This window comes from Chlorocebus sabaeus, chromosome 21 (genome assembly GCF_047675955.1).
Source record: "Chlorocebus sabaeus isolate Y175 chromosome 21, mChlSab1.0.hap1, whole genome shotgun sequence".
NCBI lineage: Eukaryota > Metazoa > Chordata > Mammalia > Primates > Cercopithecidae > Chlorocebus > Chlorocebus sabaeus.
In genome coordinates, this window is record NC_132924.1 from 31,558,782 (window position 1) to 31,570,565 (window position 11,784).

The following is an 11,784-nucleotide window of genomic DNA, read 5'->3' on the forward strand; positions in this document are numbered from 1 at the left end:
AAAACATTAGCTTTCTTAGTCACCTTCATAGTGGAATTTAATCACAGACAAAACAGATATGAGATAAAGAAGTAAATACTGGCCCAAATATCACTGAATACAAGGCTGATTGCTGGTTATGGTCCTGGAGGACAAACGATTCCTCTGCTTCTGTGTCATTCAGTCCAGTCAACATTGATTATTCCTATGATAGAAAATCAAGGATAGATGATATCACAGAAGAGATAATCGAGGATGTTTCATTCTGATCTCTGGAATGCATTCAAGGTCACAGTGTGACTCAGGCACTTGGTCTCACTGTGTCCCTAGCTTTGGCTCCTCTTCAGACTCTCACAAACTGAGCAGATAGGAAGGCGTCATGGATGAAAGAGTCCTGTTCAACCCAGATATATTTACGGTAAGTCCCTGTATCCAGTCTTTTAATGTTTTCTCTGTAGGTCTCAGAATTAAAATGCCAGTCTCCAAATGGTCTTCAGTTGATACAAGTATATTCCAGATTGAAATATGAGTTTTGAAGTTTTATTTTGGGAATTAGGCTAGTGAGGTTAAAAACTATGGACTTTGGGCTCAGATAAACTGAGTTCAAATTCAGAATTTGATGGTTAACAACTGAGGACCTTGACCAAAAGGTTTGTCTTCTTTGAGCTTCAGATTTCCCTTATTTTAAATGGCTATAACACTTCCAACCTCATGGATTTCCTAAGAGGATTGGATAAAATAATGTACATGGAAGCACCAAACACAGTTCCTAGCACGCGGTGTACCCTTAGTAAATGCTAGTGCACTTCTAGTTAAGAAGCTGAGTAAACTTCCAACACTTAGCATTATCTCTTCTAGCCAAAGTAAGTTAATCATTGACTGTCAAAACCAGGTCACAGAAGATCTAGGAAACAATAACAAGGTTGTCCTTCAGCTCAGTGTTTTAAAGCAGACTTTGAAATTTTATGACAAGTATGTGTTATGGACATTAAAAAAAAAAACCAATTCCACACCAAAAAATGGGAAGCACATTATCTCAGAAGAAAGAACACTTGACAATGTGAATATTCACACACTCACACACTCACACACAGACACACAAACATGTGCACCACATTTTTGTTTTTCTCATTGGCTACAGATCAGACCAGATTGGACTTGGTCCTGTGTGGAGGCACTGTTCTAGAAGTAGCACCGAATCTGTCTTCTCTGGCTATAGAACACCAGGAGTCAGGGCATCTAGCAACCTTCCATGGGACCCAGCAAGAGAGGCATCATAAACTGCTGGCAAGCCTGTGCCTCCACACTGCCCAGAGGCCAGACATCTCCATGAAACTGGCCTGGCAGCAGTCACAAATTCTAACCACCCTGTGCTAGATTTCTCTGGGCATACAGAGAGCCAGGTACTCTTTCCATTTCATATGTGAAAAAACTGAGACATAAAGAGGTTAAAGGATTTTTCTAATTAATATCGATTCAGTGGTGAAAATAGGACAAGAAAGCATATTTTAAAGCTGGGACCATTGTTCAAAGAGTTGAGGGCAATCTACCCAACCACCTATCCACTCTGCAGGCAAGACAAACAGAACAAGTAGGGCAACTATAAATCTGCTGGCATCAATCGGCACAACAAAAATAGCACTACGAGTGCCTTTTTTATTCCCAAGAAAATGTGTCATCTATAGCCAATTATTTAAAGAAAAGTTCACGTGCGAGTGACTTTTTTTTTTTTTTTTTTAGATATAAACATCAAGGCCAGGTGCGGTGGCTCACTCCTGTAATCCCAACACTTTGGGAGGAATGAAATGGAGGAAGAGGTACGTTCAACTACAGAGGAGGAAACTGAGGCCCAGAGGGGAAAAGTGACTTGATTGACAAAAATTGGATTCTGGTCTTTGTTCTGCCAAAGGTTCGTTGTGAGATGGGAACAAGTTTCAGCCTTACTGTCTCAATTTAATGTTTAAACTATTGTGCTTCACATTCTAAGGACTGCTGTCACCAACATGCTTGCTCAAATGCAAAGCGAAATGCTTTGAATTCATGTAAAGAAAGATTTGTAGTGAGTCAAAGCCTTATTGTTGCCGAATAGTTATAGGCCAAGCTACACTTGGGAGTGATGATATTTTCTACTGCTGGTGCCCGTCCTTCAGGAGTCAGGTGAACACTGCAGGTGGAGATGAGAGGCAAGTTTCACCTGCTCAAAAATGTATGTTTCCCCCATCGATATGTGCCAGGACCTGCAATTCCCACCATCTGTCTCATCTTTGGGTTAAGACAGTGCTTTCATTCATTTGTTCATCCATGTATTTAGCCAACAGTTATTAACCCGAGTCCCTGCTGTGTACCAGGCAGGTACCAGGTGTACAGTGGCACAGTGCCTTCATGAAATCTATCATCCACTGAGGGAGATGTTTGTACTTTCTGGTAAGAGCTATGACGGAAAAGAGAATAGCAGAGGGCTCAATTGGGGGAAGAGACTTGGAAGCTGTTGCTGAAGGGCGGAAAGGAGTTAATAGAGTGCTGAGTGGAGAAGCTTTCTGGGCAGTGGCAGCAGCATTGGCTAGAGGCCAAGGCTGAGGGCAGTGAAGAGCTTGGTGAATTCCAGGAACTGCCCTTGAGGCTGAAACAAAAAACGTGAGAAGGTAAGTTGTTGTAGGAAATAAATTCGAGACTTTAGCGAGGTTGGTATCTGCAGAAAGTAAGTTTTTACCATAAGAATGTTGCCTTGAGTGTGATATATGCAGCCACTGGCTAACTTGGCAGGAATGATTGCCTCAAGTTGACTGGTCTCAGCAGGCAAGTAACAAAGGGTAGATTTGAGGTGGGCAGAAGGAGCAGGGAGGGGACACTGGGAAGAAGCTCCACCCCACCCAGAGGGCCTACGTGTGGAGTGAAGACTGGTGCAGCAAGGAGTGGGAAGCCTGATGGGGTGTGAGCCCCCCACTGACATGGCTGTGTCACTTCCTAGATGGGATTTACTGAGGCTGTCTAAGCAACCACACACTCCATGGGCCTGGTTCTGAAATGGAAGTATAGTCGTGGCATCTTGAAGTTGACCAGGGAGACAGTCTAGTCCAAGTGGCTCATTTTATAGGTTATGACTCTATGACCTAATTCAGGTGAAGTGAAAGCCACAGCTGGTTGTGGTGAGCTTTGAAGGCTGTTCCCCGACTCTCACGCACCACGCCATCTCATCACTGATTGTGAGCATCTCCATGTGGTTGGAATCAGCTCTCAGGGGCAAGTGGGTCATATATGGGGATAGTGGGTGCCCAAGAAACACTTGTCAAAATAATGTGTTTCTCCATATCAGTTTCCTTTAGTTTCTTTTAAAGTGTATGCAGATTGAAGTCTAAACCAGACCACTATAGTCCCACACTCATACGAACTTGTGATTCATCAACATTCTTCCCAGAAATTGCCATTTTACCAGTGTGAAAACAGTATTTTAGATTGAGAATATTTAAGAATATGAAGTACACAAAATGTATCATTACACCCATCAAAGAAATTGACCAGGATCTGAAATAGGTTTCTAAAAAATTAAGAAACTATAGGCATTGAGATCTACAGTATGTTCATTTAGGGGGTGGGAGAAAAATTGGAGCTAGGTGAAGGGGCAAATAATGAATTATTTCACTTCTAGGAGAGACTATATTGAAGAAAAACCTAAAATCAGTATTTTTAACGTCATAACAACAGAGATAATAGATAACACGTGGATAATAGGAATTAGTAAAATTCTGGCTCTGAACATGTCTTTTTAGAAGTATAAAGATCACTAGAATGTATTAACATACAGTGTGTGTGTGCATGCGTGTGTGTGTGTGTGTGTGTGTATGCGCTCCTGACACATGAGAACGGTGCTGTTTCCATGGCAACGGGGGAAAGTACGTCTTGCTATGAAGCAATCTTCTTAGCTTCAGACACACTTATAAAGATCATGCGCTGGAAGCTGTGAGGGATATATTTGATTCTACTATTCTTTGAGATGAGTCAGGCTGTTGTCCCTGCCTCCCCCAGCCATTCTCCTATGCTGGACCTCCAAACTGAGCTTTGGGTACATTTTTTCAATTGTTTCCCCCCATCCAGCCTAATGACAACCTCCATCACTGTACTATCTACTGTATCCCTTGGGGTTTCTCAAACCTGGCAGTAGGTTATGACAAAGAGCCCCCATTGTCATTGCTCCTGAAGCACTGACTCTGTGTGTGTGTGTGTATGTGTGTGTGTGTGTGTGTGTTGTAGTAGCAGTAGTAGCAGGAGGAGGAGGAGGAGGAGGAGGAGGAGGAGGAGGAGGAGGAGGAAAAGGAAGCATCAGCATAGAGTTTTACAATGTGAGAAATCTGACTTTATATCCAAGGCTTTTATAGTAGTGGTCCTTGATCTGTAATGTCTGGCTTCCTTTTGAGATAGTTAAAAAATAAGAGTTTTCGTTTTTAGCCCTTTGGTTTTATTTTTGGACTTGAGGTTCACAAACCTTTCCCTTTCTTCTAATCCCATTTTTGGGTGTAGACAAAGTTCGATATAATAGTAAATGTTCCTTTGCCTTAAGTGAGCAAGTTGATTTCTAAGGCTCTGCCCAGACAGGGGTGATTGTGCCTGGGCTTTTTCTCAAAGACATGTAATGTGATTTCTAGCAGTGGCTTCTGATTAAACTTTTGTTATTTTTAATAATTCTCACAAATAATTATAATGTGGTTTACTTATTTCATTCTCTTGCCTCTTAGTGGCTAGAACTTCCAGAAATAGTGATCCTGATTAATAAGAATGCCTCAACTATTAGGCAAAAACCACAATTACTTTTGTACCAATCTAATATTTAATCATATTTTGAAGAGGCTAAGCTTAGGCCTTTATCCATGGTAGTTTTCTCATAGGAAACTTTCATCATATGCTTTCTTAATCAGGAATCTGGTAATGGTTGCACAACTAGCCACCAGGCAAGCAGGAAGGTATGGACCTTCTATGTGATCTCCTAATATTCAGAACTTAATCCAATGCCAGAGTCCACTTTTAAGAGTGAGCTCCATTGAGGAGAATGCTCCCTTAATATAAAACCATCAATCCTGTAGCTGTTTAGAAAGCAAGATCTTCATTCAGCTGTGAACATTAATGATGGTGTGCACCTCAATAAAGAACACTGTCGGGCTGAATTAAATGACTATAAACTGGGTATACAAAGGAGAATTAGACAGTAGCAGAGTGTTGGCACATAGGAGTCAAGCAGTAAATATTGTTGATGCTCATCTTCTGCCCACACCCACCCATGATAAAAGAACAAGTGATGATCCACTGAGTCTTAGCAGCAAAACACTTCCTGTGCTATATAGAGAAGGTAAAAAAAACACCAAGCCAACGACAACTGCCTATGTACAACTCATCTTCCTTTAGAGAGATGTTAATCAAGTTCATCTAGCCACTTTGTTCTCCACATTAGCATGTAATAGATGAAACCTAGAAGAAAATCCATTTTTCTTAGGATTCTCATAATCACAAAGTGTTTGTAGTCATAGGAATCAGGAATGATCCCCATTATTTTACTTCCTTTTCTCCCATTATTTGTATTTCCCAATGGAGTAAAACAGGGTTCAGCTTGGAAAACAAAGAAGCAATGGTTCTTAAAATACTGTTAACTCTGTCTGGACTGTACTCACAGCACAGTCACAAGGGCAAAGTCATAAATGATGTGGCTTTGTTAGTGAGGCTTGCTTTATTTTTGTGAATACATTGAATTTAATGAAATAAGGAACAACAACAGGAATGTATGTTTTCTAGTTTTCTTATTTTCATGGTTTCTATTGGGTCTAAGTATAGTTCTTTCCTAGCTAGCACTAATTTTCAGTATTCTAAGTCACTATTCATAAAATCCTATGTTCTGTTCCTCCATTATGAAAACAGCTTTATTAACTCTAGGTTTTTTGAACCTCCAGGTTTCAGTTGATTTAATGACTTGGTAGTCTTGTGGCTCTACATTCAAAACACCCACAGAATCTGACCACTTCTTACTACCTTCACCACTGCCCGGCCTGAGCCAGCATTATCTCTTCCCTAGATCACTGAAGTGGCTCTGACCTAGTCTCCGTGCCTCCACCCTTGCTACGTTAAAGTTCATCTCAAAATAGCATTCAGAGTGGTTCTTTAAACACAAAAACCAGAACAGGCCATTCCTCTGCTCAGAGCCCTGCCAGGGCGCTCCATTTCACTCAGAGTCTTCACAGTGACATGCGGGCACACCGTGACTAGGTCCTCACCATGCTGTGACCACATCTCTATTGCTGTCTCTTCCTCACTCACAGTCTAGCCACGTTACCCTCTTGCTGTTCTTTCAACATGCTGGGCACTGCCTCTTCCCTCTGTCTGTAATGCTCTTCCCTATATGTGGACTTAGTTACTTCCCTCATTTCCTTCCATTTTTGTGTTTGAATGCCACCTTCTTAATGAGACCTCTCTTGGCCACTTTATTTAAAAGTGTACCCTGTCTACCCCCACTCCAACATTCCTGGTCCCCTTTACTATGCTGTAAGTTTTCTTTCTTCCATAGAGTATATCACTTGCTAATATACCATGTGATTTTCTTAAATATATCCTGTTTCTTGTCTGCCTGCTCCAGTAGAACGTAAGTTCCAGGAAGGCAGAGAGCTTTGTTCACTGATGTACCCCAAACACAAAACAGAACCTGGCATGTAGTGAGCACTCAGGAAATACTGAAATATTTGTTGAATGAACGAATGCATCACCAGTGTCTAGAGCTATTCCTGGCACACAGTAGGTTCTTAATACTGGTTGAGTGTCTCTCCCTGGGGGACAAACAGGACTAAGTGTCAAAGAGACCCAGGCCACATAGCATAGTGATTCAGAAGACCACAGGCTCTGCCTCAGCTGGAGTGGCTGTGTCCTACTGGTATGACCTAGGCTGTTTACTTAACCTCTCTGAACCTCAGTTTTCTCATCTGCAAATTGGGAGTGATGTGTCCCTCCCTTACAAGGTGGTTATGAGAATTAAATGTGGTCATTTGGATAGTAAGTCTGGTAAATGCTCAATAAATTTGAGCCATTATTATTATCATTATGACATCTTATTCTTTTACCTCTTTTTTTTCAGGGAAATAACTTCCATGTCTGTTCTTACCCATCAGGATTATTGGGAGGAAAAACATACAACACCGTAAATGAAAACCATTTTGAAAACCTTATACCACTCTCCGGATGCTGGGGATCAGCTGCACATGTAAGGGGTGCCCCCTGGACACTATTGACTCATTGCTCTGGGAAGTCTACAGGTTGTGGGAAACAGTCTTAAGTTCTGAAAAAGAAAATTGCACTGGCTCTAATCAATAGCTAGGATGCCTTCAGAGATGCCCCTTCCCCGTGGCATCATGGAGGCGGGAGGAGGGCCAGGCTACATTTCAAAGCCCCCCTCCTTCTCTTCCCTCTTTTTCCCTAGGCTGCCAGAATCTTAGACTGTAGTGCAAGAACAACCATATTGCTGGAAGTGAAATTTGCAGTCTGCTCTATCAGATGGTTTCTGCGCATGGTCTGTTACTATGTTCAAAGCATTAAACTGCCTGAAAGTGGATTATTTACAGAGCTTCTCTCTTCCCAGAGCTGCTGATAGGTGGCAATTCAGCCTCTTCACCCTAATGCACACTTCCTCACTTTCCACCGAGACTCTTTGTTTGCTGACAGCATCTGGCTATCCTGGGTACTTGCCTCAGCTGGCACAGTTCTCTCCAATCCCTAGAAGAAACAGCCTTCACCTACACACCAGGGATGAAATAAGATTTCAGCTCAAAGCTAGCAACCTTTCTCTGAAATGGTGTCACACCCAGACAGAAAAATAAATGTGCGTTTCTTCTTAGATGATGATAAGTCAGTCTTTCAGGCAGACTTTTGACACAGGGAGGATCAAGGTTTGACTGCCTTTGAGTAATCCTTGTAGAAAAAACAGCACCTAATTGGACAAAGGAAGAAAGGAACCAGCTGCTACTGTCATAATTATTTAAGCACCCATCCACAGTCAAAAACACTGCATTGTTTCCTTACAAGTGAAATTTGATTGCCACTACATTTCCTGCTGGCCTCCCCTCTATGCAAATTGGGGAGAAGAAAGAAATTCATAAGGCATCAGAACCCATTTGGCTTCTAAATGTACTGTTTGCATATAGACATCAGCAGCCTGAATAAATCCTAGCAAGGAATGTCAAACAAACAACACGGCTATTTTTCTATTGTTCTCCCTGAAAACATCATTTTTAACACATTCACAAAGGCAAGCTGGGTTCTGTTTTATCGGTGTTTTAGTAAAAGACAAGTGGCATGGTGGTTCAGTTGTGGGTATTGGACATTAACGAAAACCATCCTGGGAGAGTTCAGTTTATAAAAGATTAAAATAATTCATCGACTTGCAAAAAAATTGTTCTAACCCTCTCTGTTGACAGTCAATGTTTGTGCTGGGGGCTGAGTATTATATAATAATTTGCACAGCAGTTTATAGTGCCTAAAACATTTCTGCCTTGGGTCTGTCAGAGGACATGCCCAAGGATGCCATGAGTGAGGCAAGGGCAGTTTCCTTATCCTCATCCTGCAGACGAGAAAGCCAGATCTTAGAAAGATGGGGACTTTTTATTGTCACAGAACATGTCCCACCCCTGGGCATTCACCTTGCAATGCAGATTCCTCCTCATCCTTCGAAGCCCAAATACATCTCCCCTTTTCTGTAGTTATTTCCTGTTCCCTCCACCCCCGCTGCCACCACCACCACTGCAGAGGAAATTGTTAATTCATTTATCCAGAATCGGTGAAAAACCACCGTGTCATGGGAGGAGATGCAGCAATGTCAAGGTCATCGTGGGTCCCGTGACAAGGTGAAATCTCTCCTCAAGGGAAGCAAAGATGGAGACAGTGCCCTTGTATAACACAAACCCAACTGGGCTCTCTCTGTGAGCTCAAACTGGGAACCTTAAGATGGAGAAGAGCCAGCTGGGGTTCTTCTGCATGGGAGCCTGCCTCTGCCACAGCCCCTGTATCTGCTGACAGCATCTCTTCTGCTGCTTCTCCACAATGTGAGACACTCGAGAACAGGGACCATTTCTCTACCAGGGACCAGTGAAAGCCTAGCACAGGATGGTGACCTGTCATTGCTTCCTGAATGCACCTCTAGCGTAGTGATCCTGCCAGGTCACCAGAAAACAAGGCCAGAGCTCACAGGTCTAACTCCTGACTTGGCACAACTTCTTCCCTAGGCTGCCTTATGGTGATAACAGAAACAGCCCATCTAGAGTGGCTGCTGCCAAGACACTGGCTGTAGTGGGAAGGTGTGGCTGGGTCTCCCACTCCAGGGAGCAGGCAGGAGCCCCACTCCCCCCAGTGTTGCTGCAACTGCACCAGGGCGTCTCTGTGCCTTGGGGGCCCAGGAAGGCCCCCTGCCCCCAACAGGCTTGGAAGTGCCTGCTCCCATTGCCTGACCTCTCCCTGCTCCCAGTGCCTGCTCTGATTGTAGAGCAAGGTTGGGGCTGAGCCTGGGTGCTGTCCCAGCCAGGCCAGGTGGATGCATGCTCAGGACAGTGCTGACACGCCAGCCTCCTGCTCCCTCAGCCCCCTCTGGACTTTGGGTGCCAACGAGCATGGGAGGGAAGCTGAGGCAGGGGATGAGGGCAGTTCAGCACTGGCCTGCAGGCACCCCTTGGGACAAACAGGCTGGACACCAGGAAGAGCAGGGGGAGGCAGACAGGTTCCTGGGCAGAAGGGATTGGGTCCCTGGTGAAGCCCCACCTTCAGCCTGGGAAAGTCCTAAAGCCTGGGGGCCAGGCCGCCAGTCCTGCTGACCAGAGGGGGAAGGCAGGGTGCTTTACCCTGGGCCCACCTATGGCTGCCCATTGACCAGTCAGCATGCACTCCCCCACCTCTGAAGACCATAAAAACCCCGGACTCAGCCAGAGCAGAGCAGACTTCTGGATGACCAGCTGCAAAGAGGAGCTAGCCTCTCCAGGGCCTCCTCTCCGCTGAGAGCAGCAGACATCCAGACAACCAGCTGCAGAGAGAAGCTAGGGCCTGCTCTCAGCAGACAGAAACTACCCTCTCTGCTGAAAGCTGAACACTCATTGGGACAACTTGCCTGCAGAGAGGAGCCACTCACTCCAAGCCTTTGCTGAGAGGTGCAGAGGTGATGAGATGACCTGCTTGCAGAGAGGAGCTACCCACTACTGGTTTCCTCTCAACTGTTCTACCACTCAATAAAGCTCCTCTTCAACTTGCTCACTCTCCACTTTTCTGCATATCTCATTCTTCCTGGATGCAGGACAGTAACTCGGGCAAAGGCACCACTGGCCACAGAGGTTTCTGGCCAGAAAATCAACACCCCTAACGATAGTAGCTACACTGTGACACATTCTGCAACACCCTCCTCCCACCACATTTAAAAAAAAAAGGAGCTGGGGGCAATAAAGTTAATAACAGCTAATACACAAAAGGTCTTATTACACGTCAACCCCCACCCTTGGTTACACACACATATCGCCTTAAAAGCCCCCCTGAGCTAGGCACTAATGTTCCCTTGTTCTGTGGATGAGAAAACTCACATAAAGATGTTTAGACCACACAGTTAGTATACTGATGGTAATTCAAACCTGTGCCCTTAACCTCAAAGAAATTTAACAAGGTCAGAACAACCCAAAAGCTAAAATTTTCTTATCTAACTATCCAGAGATGCTTTCCTGGCCATAAGTCTCTATATGAGATGGACTCTATATGAGATGGTACAGAGCTACTCAAAGCTGGTCAGGAAACCATCACCAGTCTATGATGGGATAAGAACAGAAATTGAGAGTAAATGTTTAAAAACCTTTATGGCAACTTGATATTGCTGCTGTATCCAAGGGCGTGATCAGTGGACTTATCTTGTTCAACAGGATAGTGACTCTTTGGATGGTATGAACTTGAATGATGAACTGCCAGTAGTCTGGGCTATGTACTAGTATTAGTCTGCAATAGATTGAAAAATTTCAGAACTTGATTCTCTATCCCAGTTTGAGAAACACTAACACTATAGTTCTATTTCAGTTACCTTGGGAGTAGAAGATGGAAAAAGTAGTCCTGCAAGAGCTAGGAGAGTTTTGTCTAGTCTCTTTGCTATTACCTAGCTGGGTGACCTGACAACTTCCCGTCTGATAATTGTAGAGTGAGGGGCTTACACTAGATTCTAAGTCCCTTCTGTGCTGTGGCACACTGATTTGTTACCAGAGTAAATCATTTCTTAATCTCTGCTTCCTCTGATACTGTTTGGCTTTGTGTCCCCACCCAAATCTCACCTTGAATTGTAATAATCCCCACATGTCAAGGGCAGGATCAGGTGGAGATACTTGAATCATGATGGGTGGTTTTTCCCGTGCTGTTCTCGTGATAGTGATTTATTACGAGATCTGGTGGTTTTAATAAGGGGCTTCCCCTGCACTCGGCATTCATTCTCTCTCCTGCCGCCCTTTGAAGAGATACCTTCTGTCATGACTGTAAGTTTCCTGAGGCCTCCCCAACCAACCATGCAGAACTGTGAATCAATTAATCCCCTTTCTTTCTTTATGGCAGCATGAGAATGAACTAATACATCCTCTATATAACAAAATTATTTTCAGCAGTAATCATGTAATAATCAGAAATGAGCACAATCTTCTTGATCTTTACTCTGAAAACAAATGATTTTAAAAGAATAATTTCCTTTTAAAAGATCACTCAAACGTGCTCAAATAAATACCATACCTCACAGTTCATGCTCTGTTAGCCAATTTAAATTTAAATATAATAGAAATA

At 43.6% G+C, this 11,784-nt stretch overlaps 1 long non-coding RNA gene across 2 annotated transcripts; it reads left to right on the forward strand.

Moving 5' to 3' along the window:
• Positions 1–305: 305 nt before the first annotated feature.
• On the forward strand, positions 306–8,395 carry LOC119626293 (uncharacterized). Of its 2 annotated transcripts, none has more exons than XR_005242482.2 (4): positions 306–397; positions 1,720–1,888; positions 7,085–7,210; positions 7,427–8,395. It is a non-coding gene; the product is annotated as an uncharacterized lncRNA (long non-coding RNA). The 2 variants fall into 2 exon arrangements; XR_005242483.2 differs by having other exon boundaries at positions 7,119–7,210.
• Positions 8,396–11,784: the final 3,389 nt, after the last annotated feature.